Source organism: Festucalex cinctus, chromosome 4, assembly GCF_051991245.1.
Source record: "Festucalex cinctus isolate MCC-2025b chromosome 4, RoL_Fcin_1.0, whole genome shotgun sequence".
Lineage (NCBI taxonomy): Eukaryota > Metazoa > Chordata > Actinopteri > Syngnathiformes > Syngnathidae > Festucalex > Festucalex cinctus.
Window position 1 is genome coordinate 12,446,293 of NC_135414.1, and position 25,079 is coordinate 12,471,371.

Genomic DNA, 25,079 nt, shown 5'->3' on the forward strand with positions numbered 1-25,079 from the left:
AGCGGGCGTCACGCTACCATAGCCGCCCACGGTGCACCTTGGTGAGCCACACTTGATGTGTGCAGAGATGGATGGCGCTGAAGTAAGTCCAAAATGCACACACCTCGGCAGTTGGCTATTGTCCTGGGACAAGCAGGATGTATGGCCGCCTCTACAGCGGCTGTGAAAGCTTGCGCATTGCTTGGAAGGAACCGAGAACTTGAATTTAGACAAATTTGGTTAAACTTCAGAAAATTACTAAAACGAGGACTTTTTGAAGATATAATTTCCTAGGTGTTTTGGTTTTCTGCCTAGTACCCTCATTTTTTGTTTCGGCCAAGATTTTTTTTATTTCAGCGCATCCCTATTTTCCATATTAACTCAATGCATTTTGTAGTTATGTATGTAGAACAATAGTGAACTAGTTCTTAGAACAAGTGCATTAGCAGTAGAAACATAATCCTCTCCATATCCCACAGCTCTGGGAGTTCAACAATGGCAGAGGGCGCACTGTGTTTGACCCCAAAGTCCAGAGTAAGTCGTGACCTCCCTTGGGCCCTAAACTCAGTACATTAAAGCCTAAGAATATATCATATATATATATATATATATATATATATTTTAAAAAAAAAACTTGAACTTCTGAAGAACACTTTTTTTTTTTTGCCTGGGCATATCCTCATGTCTGATACTATTGGAAAAATTGCACTTCCTGCAAAACCTATCATGGCATTCTTGCTCACGCAACACTTTGCGGGATCTCTGTGTCAAAAGAGGATAGGGTTCTATGAAACTTCTACGGTAGGGCTGTCATTAAGGAATCATTTTGAATCAGTTATCCTTTTAATCCTTTTATTATTTCATCGATTACATCTTTTTATACTTTTGAAACCTATGAAATCAGGTTGCACTGCAATTTTTATCTCATTCAAATTTGCAGGCCTGTTTACTACATTCTTCCCTCTACAGTGTCAAATTTAAAGGACGTTTACTTTTTCACCACGTGTGGATGTTGTTGTTTTTTCTTTCTATAAGTTATTGACCATCTGAAATTTAATATGGCTCGCCCTCTTTGACTATGCAATGTCAATGGTTGTTTTTTTTTTTGTAAAGGTATTACTGTACATACACTATTACCTATTATGAGGTATGATGATTTCCTGCCATTTTTAATTTTGTTGTACATAGTGATTACAGCACTGAAGCTTGCGCTGCTGAGAAAAAAAAAATCATGAATCAAATTCACACTATCTTCCAGAAAAATCTCAATTAGATGTTTTTCTAAAATTGTTCAGCCTTAGTGCTTATGTAGGACTGTATTACATTTTGTTCCCTTCAATGAAGATGAAATTCTGGCTCTAAGCGTCACTGTCTCTTAGCTAATAAATAATCCATCATCATAATATCAAAAGTTTGCCTTGCAAACATACTGTTATAGCAAATGAATCTTAAGATCTCAGACCATAAAAATCTCACAGATGATCACTATTTGCCCTACTAGCCTGCGGTAGGTAGTTGGAGAGGGAATGTTTATAAGCTTTCACTCCATCTGGCAGTGCCGTACATCACAATGACTGAGCTGAAACTGAAAATGAACAACAATACATACATGTTATATAGTGCAATAAATTAAACAATTTCCTTAAAACAGCAACTGTTGTGCTGCACCTATATGGCGTTAGATTTGTGCCACAATTCCGTGCGTAACAAAATGTGTTTCGTACGTACAAAATGTGTTTCGTACGTACCAAAAATGTGTTTCGTACGTACAAAATGTGTTTCGTACGTACCAAAAATGTGTTTCGTACGTACAAAATGTGTTTCGTGCGTACAAAACAGTCCTCGCGCACGCTTGCTACGTCTCTCCTCAACACGTACGAAACTTTGATTTACGCTTGCGATGCAAGGGTCGAGGCGTAATATTTGTGCCACAATTCTTAACCAATCAGGAATCGGACAGGAGAGCAAATCCTGATTGGCTGTTTAATATCCAATCAGGCAGAACTTTGACAATGTGTCATCACGCCGCGTTGCATCATGGGCGTTTCTTCGATTTTTTTTTTTTTTTTTTAACAAGCACTCGGTCCTTTCCTGTTTGAATTTTTGTCTGTATTTCTGCTGACTTTTATTTACTTAATAGAAGTTTTGTTATGTTACGGGATGAATCAGCTCCTAACTGCTTTCCTGCTTAGCGGAAGAAGGAGGGAAAACAAGTTTTAGTGCTCATGGTGATGTTGGATGACGGCATAAAATAGAAGAAAAAAAAAGAGAAGAGGCTAACCTGCTACTTACTTTTTCATTATGGTAAGTTACAAAATACTGTATTGTATTTAAATCAGTAAATCCTCTAGTTTTGTCCTCTTTTGATCGTGCTACTATCATTACAATCTTAAACAATGCACGCCCTCATGAGTGGCGTTGTATAAGAAGTAGAAAAGAAAATGTTAGACCATCCATTTTTCTTTAGTAATTAGTGCCTGGTACCACTAAAGGTATATCGTGAATAATAGAAAACATTGAATACATAAGAGCACTGTGTTTGGCAGTCCAATGGCATAGTTATTGACGTAAGAATTTAATTAATTTTGGTCACAAGACAACCATACACCATGACTAGCAGCTGTTGAAATAAACATGTTTGCCAAAAATAATTGTTTTACTAACGTGAGAAACATGGTTGATCTTGTCATTTTTCCATAACAACAGACAATTAAAAATCTGAGCGCTAACCTTGGGTTTTGTTTTTATTACCAGGCAACAAAGATGACAAAGGACACAGAATGCACCTGATGACACCACAACAGAAGTGTCAAAAACACCACGAGAAGCAGAAGATGAAGAAGTGGAGTGGAAAAAATATTGATATCGCGCTATTGGCCCATGCAATATGCATATAACAGACATGCAATAAGACATGCTTTTATCTGAATTTGACCAGTCAGCCACTTGCTAAAATGTGCACCACCATCCACTAGTTGAACATTATTGAAGTCATAACAATTAAATAACTCTGAATACATTTTACTGCATGAGAAATATAATTTGTTCATTAGATAATAAAATCATCATCAGTCATTTCTTTAGATCCATATTAAATATTGCATTATCTATTGCTATATTCAGCAAAATCGCATATTGCGTGATTTTCCAATTTTGTGCAGCCCTAATTCCTGACGTTTTTGAGCCAGCTGATGAGACCAATTTGACTTAGTCATTAAAATGTCTGTAGGAAGAGTCAGAACGTGAAGCTTGAGCTTGACAGCAGAGAAATCAAGAGCTCCTGAAGAATGAAAACATTAACATTGGACTATCATAATTTGAAGTTCGAATAGTTGTAATGGCCTGTTTTGCAGCATACCAAATCAAACATTTTTAAAATATTTTTTCTCCTGTAAGTTGTCGACACTTTTACTGAACTTATTTAAATGTGTCTTGCAAACAGTATCATTGACAATTAGAAAAATAAAAAGTGTCACACACACTGTATTCGGAACAACCTGTAAACAATAACCAAAATACTATTGCAGGTACAGTGCCAATGCAGTACATGACACATTTATGGTTTCAAGATTAAAGTGCGGAAGTGCACACACTGCACATTTGCCCATCATTGACCAAGAAGACCTCAGAGTACTGTACTCACGATGATGTATTGAGAATGCAAGACCCAAGAGGTTGCACAGATGAAAATATATTACACATTGTATTTGTAATTGACACTTAATGATGCATTATCGATCAACAAACAGCAAACTGTACATTTTGTTTTTAAATCAAATGAATCGTCCTCAGTTACAGTGCATCTTTGCAGTTTTTATTTCAAGTTTTACACACAGTAGGCATGGTAGACTGCTATTGTGGAGCCATCCATCTCAGCTGTACTCTCTATCCTTAGACATCTTATTGATGACTGTGACCCGGATATAGAAACGATGCGCAATCTGGATTGGTTTACCTGGTAAATTGGAAACAAACAAAAGCTCAAGGTTATTAATTGTAAAACGTGAAACAATCATATCCATCCATCTTCATGTAGTTATGGGAAAACAATGTGACCATCCATGTTTCTAAAGTTTCTTGTTCATGTTAAATGTCTAGTACAACTAAGGGTAACCACTTCATAACCTCTGCAGCTATAATGTGATGCTCTTTTGAGGGAGAACAGTCAGAAGACCTTTGCAATAATCAAGTCTACTGGAAATAAAAGCATGAGTCAGGTTCTTCTGGTATGGAGCATGCAACCCTTCGGTCGAAGTCTTTTAGGTGGTAAAAGGCTGCTTTAGTGATTTGTTTGAGATGGCATTTATGTGCACAAGTATACAGGTAATGACAACAAAATTAACTCGTGAATTGAATTCAAGAGCTGATATCTCGTAATTTTCCACGATTTTCTAATCAATATCACTAACGTACTTAAAAATCAGTAACTATGGCATTGTGTTAAGCGTGCTTTTGGACATTCCATGTTTTTTTCTGTCTGTTAGTTACACGATATACATTTGGTGGCACTAGGCACTAAAAATGCATAAGAAAATAAAGAAAGGGGGTGGCGATTTTTTTTCTTCATCATAACTATGCACATCCATTGCCAATGTCGTGTATGTAACTATTACATACAATTTTGATTGTCTTGGAAGCCTGTGTGTGATAGTGGCCAAGTTAAAAGATGCTACTTTTATGCTACTTACCGTAATGAAAATGTTGAAAGTAGTCTTCGATTCGGAAGTTAGCGTCCCCCCCAACGGTCATCCAACGGTCCCATGAGGGCTAAAACTTGTCTTCCGCTAAGCAGGAAAGCAGTTGGGAGCTGCTTCACCCCGTAATATAACAAAACTTTTGTTAAGTAAATAAAAGTCAGCAGAAATGCAGATAAAATACAAACAGGAAAGCACCGAGTGCTAGTAAACAAAACAAAAAAAAAAATCGAAGAAACGCCCATGATGCAACGCGGCGTGACGACACATTGTCAAAGTTCTGCCTGATTGGATATTAAACAGCCAATCAGGATTTGCTCTCCTGTCCGATTCCTGATTGGTTAAGAATTGTGGCACAAATATTACGCCTCGACCCTTGCATCGCAAGCGTAAATCAAAGTTTCGTACGTGTTGAGGAGAGACGTAGCAAGCGTGCGCGAGGACTGTTTTGTACGCACGAAACACATTTTGTACGTACGAAACACATTTTTGGTACGTACGAAACACATTTTGTACGTACGAAACACATTTTGTTACGCACGGAATTGTGGCACAAATCTAACGCCATACACCTACAGAGATTAATATTAAGCAGCACAAAGACTGTGTGAGAGAGCACAGCTTTGGTGGGAAAAAATAAGTTGTCTGCTTGCTCTGTCAGATTTGTTGGAGGCTGGTGTGCTTAGTCAGTGTCAGGGCCTCTGTCAGATATCAGCTGGTAAATATCTATTGCAATGCTTCATCACACACATTTACTGACAGGACAGGTTACTTTTACTAACGCTTAGTCTAGCTATTAGCTAAGACAAAAAAAAAAATCCACATCGTAGCAATTTGAACGTTGAAATATATAAAAGGTCTGGTAGCACAAAATACAGATGCTGTGGTGAGGATAATGAATACTCTCCTCGGTAAACAGGAGTGTAGAACTGGGCAAAGATACTACATACAATTAATTCTGTTACAATATAAAAAGACCTGTCAATATGAGTCTGAGTCTGCTGAATAAATGTTAGGGGTGTGCCAAAAAATCAATTCATAAAATAATCGAGATTCTCATTTATTAAGATTCAGAATAGATATTTAATATCCAAAAATCTATTTTATTTAAATTACAAATGAAGAAGAAGAAGGGGAAAAGGAAGTTGTAGCCCTCATGCTGTTTTTTGCGGAAAAAGGCAGGTACAATACAAAATTAATAAATGTTTAACCAAAAAAAAAAGAAAAAAAAAAAGCCACTTCAATGTCTCTATTTGTCATTTTGTCTTGCGAAGCAGACTGGAGTAGATCATAACAATTTTTTGGCATATCTGTAAATTGAGCAGAAATCATTTGTTAATCAAATAATTTTGAATCGAAAATTGTTTGAATCGAGGATCGACAATCGATTCTGAATCGAATCGTAGACCCAAAAATCGCAATCGAATCGAATCGTGAGACTGAAAGATTCCCAGCCCTAGTAAATATATGTGAATATTAAACTCTGAGCTCTAATGAAGAAATTAAAAAAAAAAAAAAAAAAAAAAAACTTAGATTTTCTATAATGTAGAACTACTTTAATAGCACAAGCAACCACAGAAAACTATGCCCAAACTAAACTACAACTTACGTTGGCTGGGCCTACTGAAAAGAAGAAGAAGAAGAAAAAAAAGAAAAAAGAAAATCAGACAGCAATCTACAGCATTTAGCCTGTCAAACGCTATTAAATAAAACAATCTCATCGTGTCATATCTTTTGATATATCCAGCTCAACATATCAAACAAGTTGCTCATCTTTATTTGGACATAGTGCAAAGCAATGTGATGCTTTGGGAGTAAGCCATTAAGCTACTAATTACATCTGGAGTGAAAAGCTTGCTGCAGATGATGTACAGTTGAAGCAAAATGACCAAAGAGCATTAGAGAGGAAAGTCCGTTGATAACTGCAACTAGAAGAGACTAAAAACACACACACATACAGTATTTATTAAAGCTCTTAGAGGCAACAACATGCAGTTTTTCAAGACGTTTGTCACTGAAAGAATACGAACGAACAAATCAGGTAGTTGTGTTGACACAAGCAGAAACCTTTAAACCAGGGGTGGCCAGCCACTCAAAGTCTAAGAGCCACAATTTTGTCACATCATATAGATAAACACACGTAAACTGCCCCCGTCCCATGATCCCCTCACTCCCTTGCTCTCTTGTGTTTTCTCAAACTCCTTCACTGTATGGGGTTTCAGCCTGTTCAGTGTTCCAGGTTGAGATGAGAGCTTCATAAATTTTGGGAGTAACTGTCTACTTCTCTGCCTGACCTTTAAAAGTGGGCAACTTATTGCTTGCGATATGTCACCAGATGTATAAAATGAGGCTTCAAAACCATGAATAATTAAGTGCTTATCCTGGGTGTGCGCTCCCCATTCACCACATCGCCAATGACGAGTTGTCAATATTTCCCCACATTCGCCACTCCAGCGAAGGGCCAATGTGTCTGACAAAATTACCCAGAGGGAACCATGCTCAAAAGCCCGAGCTACAAATGTCCGTATGCAAGCAATGCAAATAACACCACAATTCTCCATGCGGCCAGGTGAATGTCATCACTGGTATATAAAGTATATAAAAGGAGCATCCCCTCAAAGAACCAACATTGAATGCCTGTGACCTTTGATCTGTAGGGTGGCACTGCATTAAAAACTGGCATTATTGTGTAGAGTATAATACCACATAGGCTCAGAAACACTTCAGAAAACGTGAGTTACAGTTTGTCCACAAATATAAGTTAAATCATACAAAGTGAAAGCTATGTATCAACAATATAGCGCAGGGTTCACCAATTCCAGTTCTCAAGGTCCGTAGTCCTGCAGATTTTAGATGTCTCCGCCTACCAACACACCTGATGCTAAAATTCAGGATCGTTCAGGCATGCTGATGAGTTGATTATATAATCAGGTGGGCTAGTGGGAGGAAACATCTAAAAATTGCAAGACTCCAGACCTTGAGGAACATACGCTGCCATCCAAGCAATGTCTTTTTCAGGGATGTCCCTGCCTATTTCAGCAAGCCAAGGCCAAGCCACATTCTGTACGTGTCACAACAGCGTGGCTTCGAAGTAAAACAATGCGAGTACGAGACTAGCCTGCCAGCAGTCCAGCACTGTCTCCCATTGAAAATTTGTGGCATATTAAGGACAACGGATGAAACAAAAAAACGAATACCCCATGAGTGTTGGACAACTGAAGTAGTACTTCAAGCGAGAATTAGGGTGGGGGGGAATTTGGGAATTCAGGCGTGTCACGATAAGAAATTTTGCTGACAGAGAAGCAACGGACCAGCGCAAATGTTGATGACGTTTGTAAAAAAAACACGCACGTATATGGCTGAGAATTATCGCGCCCGGCAAACTTATCGAGCTCATTTTTTATTATCATGTAATTAATTGATTTATTGCTGCTCGCGACAGCCCTACCCACAAAGGTTCAATAATTAATATCCTCAGTTCCCAAATGCTTATTGAACGTAGTTAAAATGAAAGGTCATGTAACACCGTGGTAAACATGTCCCTGTCCCACATTAAAAATGAGTGAATATTTGCATTAAAACAACATCAATTCTATCAGTTTGAACATTAAATATATTGCCTTTGTAGTGTATTCAATTGAACACAAATTGAGAAGGATTTGCAACTCATTGTATTCCATTTTCATTTTGTTCAATATCCCAAATTCATGAGAATTGGAGTTGGTAATGTCGGGGGCCAAAATTCATTTTGCACCATATATGGGGGAAATTGTTGCTGAAATGTCTTAATTTCTGTACTGAGTGGATCGGCAAATTAAGACATTACGGTTTATCATAAAATTTAGAATAGAATGCTAAATATTGGCTGATCGCCAATACATGAATTGGCCTCGCTTTTGGAAGCAATTTGAACATTCATGTTGACAGATTGCTAGTGAAACATACATATTTATATTCATGCATCTTAAAAGCATGTGTGTGTAAAGTCCAGGGTGCCATCAGTACCTCCATGGTGCTCATGGGGTCACTGATAAAAAAAATGAGGAACTACATAGTACCTTAACACAGGTTTAGTTTTTAGATTTTACAATGATTCATGAAAGACAATTAGTTTAGTTTAGTTTATTCATTTTTTCCTTTCGGACACATTACAGTTTACATCAATCACATCACATCAATTGCAACATTGACATCCGAAAGAAGGGCTGACGGGTAGAAGCCGAAGCTTATTTGAGACCCGTCCCCATCGACCCATTACTATAACGCATCAATCATATACATTATTTAGAATAGTCATTAATTTTTGTCGTTATCCATCCCATACTATCCCAGACACTGCTCGCTCAGTTCATCTTGAATGTCCGTGTGTAGATTGTGGCTAGTCCCAGTCATTTGGCACTGGTGAGTCGGTCCCCAGACGCCACCAGCAAGCCCAACCCGCCAGGCGAGCAGCCAAGGCAAGCGCAATTCTTCTCTTTCACCAGTAGGGTCTTCGCTGACCTCGGATCAGCTTTCACACATGTTGTGCTTTCCAGAAGAGTAGATCGGCTTGCATTCGGCCCATTGCTTTCAAGCAATTTCAGCACTCGATTCTGGTCAGGTAGCACCACTGGTTGCTAGCATGTTGTGGATCTGATGACTCCTGTGCGCTGCCCAGCCTAGCTCACCCAGCAGAGCGGCCCACGCCAGCTGCATTCCAGGAACCAGACCACCAACCCCCATTTTGCGTATTGACAGCAGATTCATTGGAGCCACAATACAGCCTTATCATGTAGCCTTGACTGTTAGAACAAATGTCCAAACGGAATTCGAGCCAGACAATATTTAGATTCAAACGGGAACAGCAATACATGTTATCAATGCAGGTGTATAAAAAAAGAGTTAGCCTTGGCAAAGTCAGCAAATAATCATATACAACTCCAGCTTTGGGTAATTAGTGATGTTGTTGTTGTTGTTGTTGTGATATTGTGAATTACTGTTTCTCTCAAGCGCTGCCAATTCGGCTTGATCTTGATACCGGTGACTATCACATCGTTGATACGAAGATTTTGTTCCAAATCATCCACTTTTTGTTCCAAGGCAACAATGCGTCGATCTTTTTCCTGTGTCTCTTTCTTCAATTGCTGTATTTCCTGAAGAAGTGGCTCAATGCTCTTCTTCATTTCAAGTAATTCGGCAACCATTCCACTGAGTTTTTTAAGAGAAGATTTTATCTCCTCATTCTCGTCAGCTCTTTTTCCGCCAGGCATTCTGCAACAATGTAGTTAAAAATCCCAATGCAAAAATCAACAAGTAGTTAGATTCACGAGCGAGTGCAGGAGCAAGTACAGATGCGTCCTTGAGTATGACAGTTGGTGATCATCCAACTTAGTATTTATTGGGTTCATTCTATGACTTACAAATGTCTCAAAGCCACTTATAATGCTAATACCCAATGCAGCCAGTGAGTAACATTTGATTTGCCGAGTTAAATTTCATGATTCAAAAATTATAACCGTAGACGTGCCATTAAGGGGTTAATAAAATGGCCACTATTAAAAATAGTTTCCAGACGCTCTTGCTTCACCATTGACCCAATTATATCCAGTCCACTTTTTAGGATCTGTATCTGCATCCAGCAATGCTGCAGTATTGCTCGTTGAAAGCACATTACTGAAATGCACACTGTTATAGATAAATCCAAGCATTGCACATGCTCATCTAAATACTCCTGCAGAGTCAAGCCTCTCGTGACAAAAACATAACAGGCCACCACTGAGTGACTAATAAACTGCTCCACTGTTCGCAGCACTGACAGTTGATGTGTTTCCATGTAAATGTCTAACTAGAGAGAGGGCACGGACAACCATTAACCTCAAATAACTGCCTCCCTTGCTCCCAGCGGCAGCTCAACATGAGGCAGAGTCAACTAGAGATCCTTTTCGCAATCTTATCAAACCAGGCGACATGATCTATGAGCTACTCAATTGTCAATGCTGCTATTACAGTAGCACTGTAATTGTAGATAAGTTTTAATTTTGCTTAGGCTGTGTAAAGAAGGGTTGTCACAATATTTACTGCACACTCATACACGCTGCGCGCACTTGTACATGCACGACAGAAGTAAGAAGTTTTATAAAGTTGCACAAAGTTGGCCACTTCTGTCAATCATCAATTCACGGAATGAGACTCTCCCCACTAACAATGGGGTATATGCCACGGAAGAGCCGGGACGTGATTTTGCACATCAGTTTGTTTCCGGTCCGGGTTGCGAACGCACAACCGAGGGGCACAAAGTTGGAAGCACAAGTATTTTTGACGCAGCCCACAGGTCACAAACCGAACCGGAAACAAACTGATGCGCAAAAACAGTCTCGCCTCTTCCGTGGCATATACCCCATTGACGTCCACGGGACGAGCAAATCATATTGCAATGGTCGGTCAAAAAAACAGTTCTGTACTGTACTCCAAAACGACGTGCAAATTACGCCAAATAATTGGACCTCATTCCGACGTCGATATGCAGTTACATATTATACTCGGCCCGCTCGACGGACGTGAACCTGATTCAAGTCATTATTAGTTTGTCGCCCCCAGGCTAGTGTCATTGTGCATTCGCCGAAAGGTGGGCCGTCATTTATGGAAATTGACGATTGAGAATATAGATCCATTCACTGCTTAGTGTGATATGGTCGTGAAAGTTATTGACATTCAGTAGTAGCGTTCACATTCCGCTTGCATGATGTAACTACAATAGGCTATCATTATAGAGGAAAATAAATAACACAATATTTAGCCTGATTGAAATGCCGCGGGATGGCACGTCTATTCTTCATAAAGTCATTCTTTTCTATTTCATCAATTCTTGCCGCCCCTTTCACGCTAAATGTTGCCGTCCACCTCACTTTCACAAGTAGTGGTCGTTCTTGAGGTTACTGCTACTTGAAAACACTTTTTTTTTCCCCCCTAAATGTCAAGTTACTCGCTTCTTAGCTTTGGAGTAGAAAGCAAGCCAGTTGTGCATCACTTTTCTAATCCAAACCGACCTCAACTCTCTACACCGCAGAAATGCGAAATCGATGTTCACTCTTATTCTTGCCCGGCGTCGGTCACTATCAAGTTTAGATTTTTTCGTGGCACTTGAAATTGTTTTTATATATTTTTTTTTTTTTTTTTTTTAAAGTAACTGGTGTCTGAGGCACGCTAGATGTAGATGATGGTCTTTTCACTCCATTGCAACGGAATACTGTACTAACTCCGACTTCGCGACTCTAGGAAACAATGAGCGAGAACGCACTTAACGTCACATCTGCAGACAGAGGGCATGAAATTCGAACCCGAATGCTTTCTGAAAAATATTGGCCAGAAGCTTGTAGGAGTAGCCATTGTGAACAACTAACATGTTTATCTACTAATTACAAATGTTTTAGTCATAAATGGTCAAATAAAAAGGCTATTGTAAAGATATTTTTGGGGCAAATCCTCCATATTGTGCAGCTTTGTCTCTATAGCACCAACAAATTCAACAATGATCTGGTCATTTTGAAGTAGGATATATTTCCATACTGACATCGAAAACACAGAAAAATTGTATTTGAACACTTAAATGTGTTCATGATCATGCACAGAAGAAGATTGAGATTGACAGTAATACTGTATTTCCATATTATGGAAAATGATCAATTTCATTTCAGTTATCCAAATTTTACATTCAGTCAACACAACCTCTTGACAAATATTGGTTCCTGTTTTCTATAGTTTTGGTGGGTGTTTTACAATGTTGACTTGATTTGGTTGTTTTCAAGGGTGTTTGTCTTTTTACTTTGCCAATTTAATGAATGGTCTGTTTGCATCTGAATTCAATTTAGTAAATAATTTATGTGTTGTGCAAAGTACAGCGTTTCTAAAGATAGGTTACATTTTGCACGATATAGAAAGGTTTTCACGTCATCTTGGATAAAATGCTGTAGTGAAAAAATAATAGATATCGAGGTTCCTGTCGGTGAACAATGATTATTAGCATGGAAGTGACAGAGAGCTGTTCAGATACTACTATAGGGTCACATTGCTTCCGTCTGTGATTGTGTCTGTTGTATTTATGAAGCCCATTACTGAAACATTGCACATCTCGAACATGATAAGTTGTGACATTTCTGCAAAATACAGGTAAAAAAAAAAAAAAAGTGCCTTATTCTCAACAGACCATTTCCCTCAGGCTCACACACATACAGATTTACTTTATGGGATACATTAAATAGGCAAAAGTAATGTGCGCTTTTCCCAAATACCTTTTTTTTTTTTTTAAAGAGTCTGAAAAATTAAACACTGTTTTCACATCTACATTAGTACTTGCCAGAAATTGTTTGATGTTCCTTAAGTATTTCTGTAGGCCTTTAGCCAACATGTACTTTTCTTCCCCGTTTTGTTACACAAGTTAATCACTGTGGAGTGTGGATGAATGCATCGTGTCGCTTCATACCCGTCTCCAGTCTCATACAATTCGCTTTAATGGCTTTTATGGGCTTTAAAGATGATGTCTTTAGGTTGGATGATGCAACAATGTAAATTACACGGGGAAAAGTAAGTACTGGATTAGAATAACTCAATATAGAAATAAAGTAACACATTAAATTATCTGTAGGAATATGGTGCATGCTAGGGCTGGGTATAGAAAGAATAATCACAAGTATTTTGATCGATATTAAAATCCCGATTAATAAGAACTATTATAATAATCTATTCAATGACCAAATCTTTTTTTTAAATGTTATGTATGTTACATTTTTAATGGTAGTATACAATAGAACTTATTAGATTTAACATTTGATATTTTCTGGGCCTATTATTATTATTTTTTAAAGCCATTCTAAGTATTTAATGTGCCCAAGGAAAAGAAAAAATGATGATCAAGTTAAGTGCATACAACTCAAAATATTAAAAACAAGAAGAACATGTTGATTTCATCACATTGATTTATAAAATTTGTAGGGATAGACCGATAATCGGCCCCGGCGCCGATATTTGGCATTTTGACAAATATCGGCATCGGCCATGTTTTGAATCTGAAGGCCGATAAAGCTCACTGAGCAGGGGATACTTGCGAACGTAGCGAATTTGGGGTTTTCATCAGGATTTGTAAGATGTTCGCAGTTAGTTTTTATTTGTCGTAAACACATTTGGAACATATTCACACAATTTTTCACCGCAAAAATCTTTTTGAAACGTTTTTACGAACCCTAACAAAAACCCCAAATGAGCTACATTCACATGAATTTGTTACTCAGTGAGAAATTATATATAGTTTGAAAGAATTCCCCCCCCTCCCCATTTTACTGCAAATGAATATCGGCTTGTAAAATATCGGTTATCGGCCAACTTGACTACAAATAATCTGTATCGGTATCGGCCTTGAAAAAACCATATCGGTCTATCACTAAAAATTTGTACTAGGCAGTGTACTTTGGGTGGCCTCGCACAGTCAAGTAGTGGCCCAGGGCCACTGTTAACGTAGAACCATGGAAAAGCACATATATTCACATGAATACAAAATATGCTTCAGGATTTTTGTGAGGAAAGTAAAATTCTGAATCTTTCATCCAATTTACGATTATGTCATCTCCATTTAGCTTATGGAGTCTCCAACTCACCCTCAGAGATTTCATAAATTTGATTTGAAAATACATTTGCTCCTTGAGCTGACTGACTAAATATTTTACCATTTCCAAATCAGAAAGTACAGTCAACTTGACAAAAACCAACCAGATTCATTGGATAAACACATGACTGGCCAAGTATCCATCCACAGTGCAAATGGTTTCGTCACAAGCTATACTTGGCACAAAGGTCAAAGAAAAACAACAAACTGTGCCTGCAGCAGCTCTACAAAGCTGTCAATATTGTTACTGATTATATCTGTCACAAAAAAAGGGGTAAGGTTCCTGCAAATCCTAAACAATTTGCTTGTTCACTAAATAAATGCCTTCTTTCTTTTTAAGGTGAAGATTAGCCTGTTTTTTTTTGTTTTGTTTTTTTACATTTGTATATAACATCCATTTTTATATATAAATCTGTCTCTCTTATGTTACTAGACTAATTGGAAAAGGAACAGGGGCAGATGATAATCATGTTATACAGTCTTTGATTTAATTATGAGAACCAATAATTGGGCTGAAGATAAAATCTGATCAAAATAAAACATTTTAATGTTAACCATTTGAAACATGTTGGCAATGCATTAAGGAAAACGACTTTCACTTGAATATCTATCATTACATACAGCTTTACATTACAGTTTAATGCCATGTATTATATACGATTTTTGAAATACCAGTGAAAATAATGGAGGGATGCTTTAGGATCGCGCGACATATCTTATGAATTGTTATGGAAAACTTTAAACTGAACTTTGACTTCTGCAATCTTCGGCTTGTATTAATAGGTGGAAAGCATTTGTGAGCTGCAGAATTAGGAGCAACTGAAGCGAGAGCAATTAACGAGGTCATGCTGCTTTTGAACGGCCAAATGAAAGCTGCACTCAACAATATTATGTCAGAGATTCCAAAGTAATTTCATACGGATCCTTTTTACGAGTGATAGGACGGTACTAAAAATGACATTTTACATTGGCCCTGACTGTCACGCAATACAAAAGCTAACAGTATTTTTTCATGGCTTGTGTGGGAGAGCGTGGAGCATAACCTGGGCACTGATCCGAGGAAAAGATGGATCACAAGTCCCTGGCAAAAAAAGTATCTGTAACAAGCTTTCAAGCTGTGCAAATTTTCTGCAGGAATTAATTGTTGGCTAGTGATAACTACAACCAATGCACTAAAGCCAAATTTAATTTATACTACCGTGTTTGCTCCTGCGTAAACGACCGCCGCACATCACGTGATTTATGCCAAGAAAAGCGGCATAGTTCGCGGCCGGGTGCTGCGCGCACGTCAACAAATTCATGTACGCCGTAGATAGTAGGGCGTAGCATCACTCGTGATTGGTCCATTTAGTCGCATGCTGTGATGGCGTAGTCACATTGCTTTACTAGCATGCATATACAATGAACCACTATCAAAACTTTAACAAGATTTACAATCTATTATTGGATATTGATGATGCCTCTTTTAAGATAGTCTGAAGAAAAAAGGTTATTTTTTTCTTTGTTTGGTTGGTTGTTTTTAGTTTGACGTAAATTCATGACCAAAAATGTCACAACTGTCAAAACAGAAAAAAGTATCTTAAAGGTTGAGATCTCTATCACTTTTGCCAACACATAAGTCAGCCTGTTCCAAATAAAGGTCTTCGAGAAAAGTGACCAAATTGCTTCATGCAACAGAAAACATGTTCTGTTGTAACATTTCAATATTTCATCAAGGGAATATGATGTCTCTTAAGTACCTTAACTGAGCTTGTGCTTTTGCTGTCCAACTAAAGAGATGATTCAAATCCAGGTCAGACTTTCCACCCGATTTAAAATGTTACTTCTCTCTCCACGGATACACCAAAATCACTGCAGGACATCGCACACATTTTTGGAAGCACCAATGCAAGCATATAGACTGTAGGTTCATACTGACCATAATATGAGCCCAAATTAAATTGCTGCCACAATTCTCAGAAGCATAGATTCTTCGCAGTACTGTCACCGTGATACACCATTGCATTCCAAATGTTTCAATTTCTGTAGTACACCTAAAGGTGAGGCCATTTAAAGTGCAGTGACCTAAGTGTCATACTGAAGAAGACAATCAAAGATGAGATGTGTGTAATGGGCCATTATATTGCTGACAATAGGTACAGTCAGAGGTTCACTTTGGTCATAAATGACACTTTCGTCGGCCATCATAAAAGGATAGCAATATTTTTTTTACAATTTTTTTGATCCAAGATTCACAGTAGCTTCTGACACTTAGGTGCATATATTTTTGTGTTTTTTTTACACTTGTGTTAACTGTACTGCACATTGTTCAATAAGTAATAATTACAATTTCTGCTCCATGAGTATTGAAGCAATATGACATTAACCTCTGTCATCACTGTGACCAGACCAGAAACCAGGGCACATTGATGTATTTATTTTGGGTGGTGGGGGAGAATCTCTGTAAATCCACGAGGTGTGTGAAAAATCCATCAAATCTGCAGTTCCTGAAATAGTGAAAACCACCCATCTGGCAACAACAACCATGTCACATTCTAAGTCACTTAAATCATCTGTCTTCCCTTCTCTTACGGGTGGTTAACTTGAACTTGAGGAGATGCTTTGACTGTGTTTAAAAGTCTTTCCGTAAGTTTTCATGTTAGGGCTGGGAATGAAAGTTGACCAAGTTGGTTGGGTCGACGCAAAATTGCATGCGTTGAAGCTAGTTTAACAATTTAAAAAAACACATTTGTGGCACCTGGAAGTTGCCAGTAGGCCCGGAACCAATATTTTTATGTTCCGCACGGACTCCGATTCACCACTACTAAGATACTTCTTCAGATTTGTTTGAGGTCTCTTTTAGACTGAAAAGGGAGAAAAATTAACATCACTAAGGGTCTTATGTATGTAACAAAACAATCCGCGTCAAAAATCACTAAATAAATAAAAAAGCTTTAATGACTTTATTGCCACCGGCCAGACACACAATATGGCGGGTGGCCCTACGTGCATCGTCAACAGCAAGGTGGTATCTACTACTATTAAACATAGAGCAAGACTCTCTACCAAAAGCCAACCTAGCAACTCAAGATTGCAAGAGTACAAAAGATGGTAACAGTCAGCTATAATACTACATAATTACTGGTCATCTCTGGCTGGATTTCAACAACATGGTACAAGTGACAAAATTAAATGATTGTGCTTTCAATTGGCAAGTCCAGAAACAATATAGAAAGCATCAAGTGTACTATGAGATCAAATCATAAAAAGCTGATTAGACAAAGTCCACAAAGTGACCCTGGCCTGCAGTCTTTTACACACAAGTTAACAATGGTATCATAAAGCTGCCACAGCACATTAATTTATATGGCTTTTTGGGGTTCTGTAACCGAGGTGAAACAGCTTTGTGCTCTTGAATGAGCTGCTACAGCTAGGATTATCTTCTTAGTTGAACTAGTCAAATGAATGAATTCAAATGTTAGAATATAGAGTGGAACAATACAGAAAAATAATAAGAAGAAAAGACATTAAATGTAATTGATGTTAAATAAATTGGCAATGATTATTATTCAAAATTGCACTTGGACTAATGTCTGGACCAACCGTGATTTGAACCAGGTTCTCTGCGGTTGCAGGCAAGTGCACTAAACACTGACTTACCCGACTTGTTGAAAGTCATGGCACAGTGCGTATTTATATTGAAAATTGTTGTACAAAGCTGAAAGCTAGCATTGAAGCTGAATGGGGACACCTGCATTTAATCCATCCATCCATTTTCTTGACCGCTTATTCCTCACAAGGGTCGCGGGGGGTGCTGGCGCCTATCTCAGCTGGCTTTGGGCAGTAGGTGGGGGTACACCCTGAACTGGTTGCCAGCCAATCGCAGGCCACACAGAGACGAACAACCATCCACACTCACAAGCACACCTAGGGACAATTTGGAGCGCCTGCATTTAATCATTTAAGTGAAATCCTAATTAATTTCCCCGTACGATAGTCAGTTGTTATACATGTATATCACTTGGCATAATGGCCATCAATATATTTGCAATGTACAGTCACAGGTGGGATTCGAACCCACAACCTTCTGATTGCCGTACAATGACTTTAGCAACTGCACCACCACAGAAGTTGGGAATGATGATCAGCGCTCGACAGTGCGAGCATTTCACTCGCAAATGCGGGTAACTTTCAAGTACGTGCTAGTGAACAAAAATGCCGCTCGTGCAGGACGAGTGCATTAATGCTCCCTCTGCACTATGTTTAAAACGTAAATTCGAAAGTCGCTGTATCCTCCCCTGGCTCTCCCGTATTAGCAACGAGAGCGCGCCACCGTGCGCCGACTCAATCCAATAGTATTTGAATGAAATATGAGCCGCTGCAATGTGATTGGCTGGCTACTTCCTGATCGGCACAGCATACGTGTACAAGCGCACCGCGCAGACTACAATTTACATACAAACATATGTAATATGCCGTTTTTCCACCGGACCAGTTGCACACAGAAGCGGCATTTTTTGTCCCCGGATACCTCCATGGAACTCTTTCGGGGCCGAGCGGTTCCGTTGTAACCGCTGTTTAGAACCTCTAGCTGTGGTTCTGCAGCGCCGGTCGTCGGGGGACGAGAGGGGCCGTCGTCACCTGTCATCTGATTGACCGACAGCAACGCATTTTGCGTGAGAGAACCAAAGGCGCCGGCCGGTCTTCACCAAAGTCATAAAAATACGGTATATACAATCAATATAATAATATTTTACAACAACACTGAATTATATTTACAATTTAAAAGGTACTTGTGGATGGATTTGTATTGTTTGTGGTTAAAAAAAAAAAAAAATCGCGGTCATGTATTCCCATTAACTTGAATGAGAGCGCCAGCGGGAAAGTTCTCCATTCACAAATAGATTCGTGACTCGGAAGCCGGTCGTGAATCACAATATTCCCATCCATATTAAACTGTAAATATGGTTCAATGTTGGTGTGACTTGCCACTCGTGAAATGTTATGGCAGATCCGCGCGCATTGGAGAAGGCAAGCTCGGCTTGGAGAGACTGAGTTCAAATGATCCCGCACCCTACCCGCCGTGCGCCGACTGTAACGGAAACGCAATGGAGCTTGTGGTAGCTTGCCGTGCGGGGCTCAGGGAAAAGCGGCAGCGAATTTAAAATTTTTTTTTTTTAAAAATGAAGCGATCTATTGTTCTGATCAGATTGTTCTGATAATTTTGATCGCAAAATTATTTTATAAAACGAAATGAGGTCACTCCCTGATGTTCTTGATGCTATATTGGTAATATTGTTTAATATTTTATTTTATTTTTTTTATTTTTTTGGTAGTTGTTGTTTTATTTTTAGATGGGACTTGTTTGTTTTTCTAGAGAGATGAATGATGATATGCATATTCTTGCATGTGTGAATTGTACCCATCTGTTAAAGTCTGTAAAGTTACAAATAAAGAATAAAAAAAAAAAAAAAAAATGAGAATGAGGAGGAGAATGGTAGTGGTAAAGGAAGGGCCAGCGGACGGTGCCAAATCAAACACAGATTATTCTGCCCGTCAGAAGTTTTAGTTTGAATTTGTGCAATATAAAAACTGTAGATTTATTTTAGTTAATTAGGACAATTAGAGATTGTTGAATGTGCAATGTAACTAGCTACTAGCATGAAAGTGTGTCATGTTTGTTAGCTAATATTACATTGTTATTTTATTTTCTAGTTTTACGACGCCTTAAAGAGGGTAATGGTCAGAGGCCATTGTGCAGATTAACAGCACAAAAGGAAAACGAATTCTGGTAATTTGGAATGTCGTTAACTCGCTGTGAAATCTAGAAGCTTCAGAGCGAGGACAGCTGAGGAGCAGGTGAAGGGAAAAAAAAAGTACTGACTTTTAATGAGCTAAACAAAATAATGTTGACAAGAGTTAAGTTATATGAAATTATTGACTTGTTTTGATAGCCCTTGTTGCAGGCAAACCTCGTGTTCCAATCAAATATTTTGCAAATATATCGAGTTGTGTATGCCTAAAGTCTGGTTCACACGGCAAGATTTTAAAATTGTCGGCCGATTTCCAATCTTTGACAGACACCACACGTGAAGAGAAAAAATCACGGGAGTTCCAGTTTTGAACGTACCGTGTGTTGTGTGCGGCCACACTGCACAATCAACACACCCCACACGAGCCGAGTTCATTCAAGAATGTGACAGGAAGTCTCGCAAAAGCTCTCGAGATTAATCGTGGCTTCCGAGTCCTCAACATGAGTTGATCCTGGTTTTCAGCCGAAAAAGCGGCATAAAAAGAAAAGGTGTTGCTTAAAGGAGCGTAAATGGACACTGGCGAGACATCGCTTGCCCTCGGCTCGGTGCTGGCGGCGCGGGTTGGCGGAGACCACGTTTATTTGTGGAGAATGTGCGTGCGTGTATTAAAAAAATAAAATAAAATAGAAATATAAATAATTTTAAAAAAATAAAAAGAGTGTAAGAGTGCATGCTGTTTCACTAATCTTGCCCGAACAATGTCGGAGGGAGCTGCTTGTCGCACAATGTGGGCGGGGAGGGGCGTGCCACAGTAAGGTCAATTGGGCCACGAAGTCAACAACAATTTTACACCCTCAGCGTTCGTATCAAAACCGTGACAGCAGTTGGGCAGAAACTGTGTGTATCGTTAGAATGCTCTAAAGGCAAGACAGAAGAGTGAAGTTTAACATGGACTCACTTCTCCTGTGCTTTTGTTGCTTTGAAAGCAACTATCAATGTACAAGTATTGTAGAGGTCATACCAGACTGAGCTCGTCACTGCCTCACACATCCAATTATCTTGATTGTGAGATGCTGTGTCACTGTTAAAGCAGACACAGTTGTAGCAATATCCTACTTTAGTGGGTCCTGAGTAAAAGGCAAAAGCGGATAAATGCTGGGTCTTCTGATTTGACCGTGTTAAAGAGGCTACTCAAACCACAAAGTGGTATAGTCTAAAACACTAACCCCACATATTCCTATAACAATTGAGTGCACCAACATGTTGCTCTGCCTGTTAACACAGAACTCATCGATGCAAAATCTTGTTCCAGGATGTGCTTTATACCACAGTTGGTGTGTGTCAGCACCATTGGACTTATAAATGAGCTCTTCCAACATTCTGTCTGTATCATTTATGAATACACGTATCATCAATATGACACTATAACTATCCCTTAAGTAATAAGTAATTGGGCTTGGTGTAACTTTGTGTTACACCTTTCTCTACCTGTATAATTTACTAGGTAGTGGTGCAACGGACCATCATTGATACGTACGAATCAGGCCTCACGGTTCTGATCACATACCATCCGCGGATTGTTTGGTGAAAAAATAAACTGCACATTCACACGAAAGCAACATGATCAGTCCACATTCACTATAATAGCAGCAGAGGAAGTTGAAAACCCTTGTGGATCAGGAAAGTCACATATATGGCAACGTTTTTGCAAGGAGGGGTGAAATGAGTCCTCAAATTAATGACACGTGATTTTTCCTATCCTGTCCCGACCCCATCAGCCAGGCATGTCAAGGAAGCTGGAAACATACACAACTAACACGCCATCTACGCTAATGCTAACATAAAAAAAAAAAAAAAGTTTACCAAATCATATATTGATGATAATGCAAATAGCCTTAGTAAATTTTTACGTTGTAGTTGGCTCGTGTCGTTTCGTGACGGCTAGCGTGACTTACCTTTTCTATGTTTGGATTTCCGTATATCTTAGTTTTTATTGATATTACATAGTTGCAACCAACATCAGCACAGCACTATGTCAAACTCATATTCAATCACTAATTTAGGATGCTAAGTGCTATTTAATTGCATCGTCATTGTATGGCACAGCATATATATCCGACGTTAGTAGCTAGCAGCTACCTGTTAGCATTAGCAAAGAGTGCCTGGCTGGGAACAGTAAATGAGTTTGACAGCTATTACATGGGTTATTTTCTTTACGTCTTTTTCAATATTCTGTACCTAGGCTACTTTGTAATTCACTCTCCATGTTTAAAGGAAGGAAAGTGCCTTAAATTTTGTAAAGCGCTTTGTGATAGCTCAGGTTGTTTGAAAGCACTATATGAATAAACTTGAGTTGAGTTAAATTGCACTTTGAGGACTTTTGCATTATAAATAAATAAATAAATAAATAAATAAATAAATAAAATAGAAATGTGTCCTCATTTATTTTATAAAACATTTTTGTCCATTAAATAATAATAATAATAATAATAATAATAATAATAATTCAACTCAAAATGTCAAATGTAGCCATTTACATTTTAGGAACACAATTAAGTCATTAATATCTTATTTTATAAATGGACCATGTATAAAATAAGAATGCATTTGCCTCATATTGCACTTGAAGCTATGTTCATAAATCTTAAACAGCCATATTAGACATTTTGAGTTGATTTTTTTAAACGTGGAAAAGCATTTTACAAAATAAATTAAGACAAAAGTGCTACTGTTTTGCTGTTCCAAAAAACGCTCCGATCCGTGACAAAATCTGTGATCCAAGCCGTGACATTAGTGATCCGTTGCACCATTAATTCAAGGCATGAAAACATTAAGACAACATGAGGCTACTGTTCCAATGTGAGAATGGTGGGAAGCAAAAAGAGAATGCATATTCCTGGCAAGTATTTTTTCTTCGAATTTAGCTAGTCCATATTAAAGTGAGCTCTACCAAGAAAGATAGTTGGATTCAGATTATGTATTCAATTGAGTATGTCCTTTGCATGATTAAGGGAAACCATTAGCACGCTACTATTGTAGTAGAATTAAGTTTTGGCAAGCATTTATATTGCAAACGGAAGACTGACAAAAACTTGATTGACCTAACACATTACAAACCGGTTATGTGACCACAACAGACGTTTTACACACAGCCTTAGACAGGCTTTACCCAGGGGCCACACCCCCATTTCAACTTAAAAGTATTTCCTGGAGCCCAGATTGTGTCTGACATAGACAACCTTATGTTGACTCCTCAACAAGACTGTTGGCAGGCCTGTACACCTCGAGATGATTAGCCGCCTTAGAAAGCACACAAAAATACTAACTACCTACATGACACAGGAGCAGCTATATTTGTTTAACTGATGGTTGTGTGCTTGGAGTAAAGCAGACAACTTATAAACAAACCATTTGCCACAGCAAAGCGCCTGCAGGCAATCTGCTTTGGATGGAAAGCTGGTAACCATGGTGTTATCTTTATCGCCTAAGAGTGCTACTCAAGATTTACTCGCAAAGTGAAACACTGCACCTACTCTTGTTGACAGCACCATAATCAAATGGGAAATACCCTCAACAGTGACACCGTTCACAATACGTTTTCCCCTTTGGGATGTTCGTGAGAACCAACTCCCGAGGACCCCCTGGGGTACCCGGTACACTGTATTTAGTAAGTGGCTTCAGTTCGTTAGTAGTTACTGTATGTCAGACACGAACTACAGTACTTTTATCCCAACCCCTAATCATTTCTACTTCAGTGACGTGCCTTTATTAGGCATCACATTATATGGCATTTGTTGACTTGATGTTCAGTACTTTACCTGTGTGAGGTTGATAGTTCGCCATAAGCGCGTGCATATCTTTTATACTATTCCGTGTTTATAAGAGGTGGACTTCAAGAGGCACATGGGGAGTTTAGCTGGCTGTGTGATAAGCTCCTCTGACGAGTAGACTGAAACAATGAGCTCAGCCTCGGCTACATTAGCTTCCTCTCTGCGGCATGCTGTGTTGGCTATCTGCTCCCAGCTAGCCAACCTCGAGCTAACGATAAACAGTCAACGAGTCATATTAACAATAAAGGTGGATAAACTTACTGACTTAGCAAGCCATGCGTATTCCGGGTCCTCGTTTTTCCATGGTGTCGGTCGCTCCGTATATATACAAAAAAAAAGTACCAGTCAGAGTAACGGCTTTTGAATTGCACTAAAAGATCAAGAAAAACTGAAGCAGCCGACAACAGCGGCTGCGCAATCCCCAAAGACATCCACCAGAGGAGAAGAGGGGAGGCCAGCGATTCACTGGACTTGTGCCATCTCAAGTGGAGATAACGTTCGCTTCAACAACGAAGACGACCGAGCCCGGGGGGGAAGAGGAGGAGGAGGAGGAGGTGCAGCCCCGGCAGACCAACAAGCCCGTTCCTCTCCCGCGACCCTCGGCCAATATAATCCTTGGCGAATAGCTTTCCACTCAGGTTAATTCCTCCGTGTGAGCGTGAAACACCGCGGCGCCTCTTCTTCGTGTGGGAACTGATACAATGTAGTCAAGCAGCAGCAGCAGCGGCGGCGGCGGAGGCAGCAGAGGGAGCCGCCTGGAACACCTGGAGATAAATTCCACGCGGATTGAACCGATGGAACACCCGGAAGTGGATCTTTAAAAGAGGAGTCTAGGGATGGGCGATACACCAGTGACTTTGGATGTGATCCGATGCCAAGTAATACTGGGTCCAAATATCGCGATACCGATCCGATATCGATACCGGAAGTGTTTTATTTTTATTTTATTATTATCATTATTTTTTAAATACACAAAGATGGAAAAAAAACATCTGCGCTGCTGCTACGCTCACACCAATGGGGGCACACATCTTCAAACTACCTCAACCTATTGTGTTCCCAATTCTATGCGACCTAGTCACCCTGAGTTATGTAAGTTATGCCAACGATGCAGCCGCCTTGCTTCCAAACGTTTGTTTGTGTTGGTGAGAAGGGTGAAGGAAAAGCATGCTTGACACTGGTTTGGAAGTAAGAGTGGGCGCAGGCAGAC

General features: G+C 39.1%; 1 protein-coding gene across 4 annotated transcripts in view; it reads right to left on the reverse strand.

The window, feature by feature from the left end:
• Nucleotides 1–24,638, reverse strand: part of znf609b (zinc finger protein 609b) — a 95,971-nt gene extending 71,333 nt beyond the window's left edge. The window contains exon 1 of one of the 4 annotated variants that reach the window (XM_077518964.1): nt 24,131–24,638. The gene's annotated coding sequence lies outside the window, so the exon portion shown is untranslated. Of the gene's footprint in view, nt 1–13,005; nt 13,152–24,130 lie in introns of those variants that run through there. The other 3 variants (XM_077518961.1, XM_077518960.1, XM_077518963.1) reach the window with 3 other exon arrangements.
• Nucleotides 24,639–25,079: the final 441 nt, after the last annotated feature.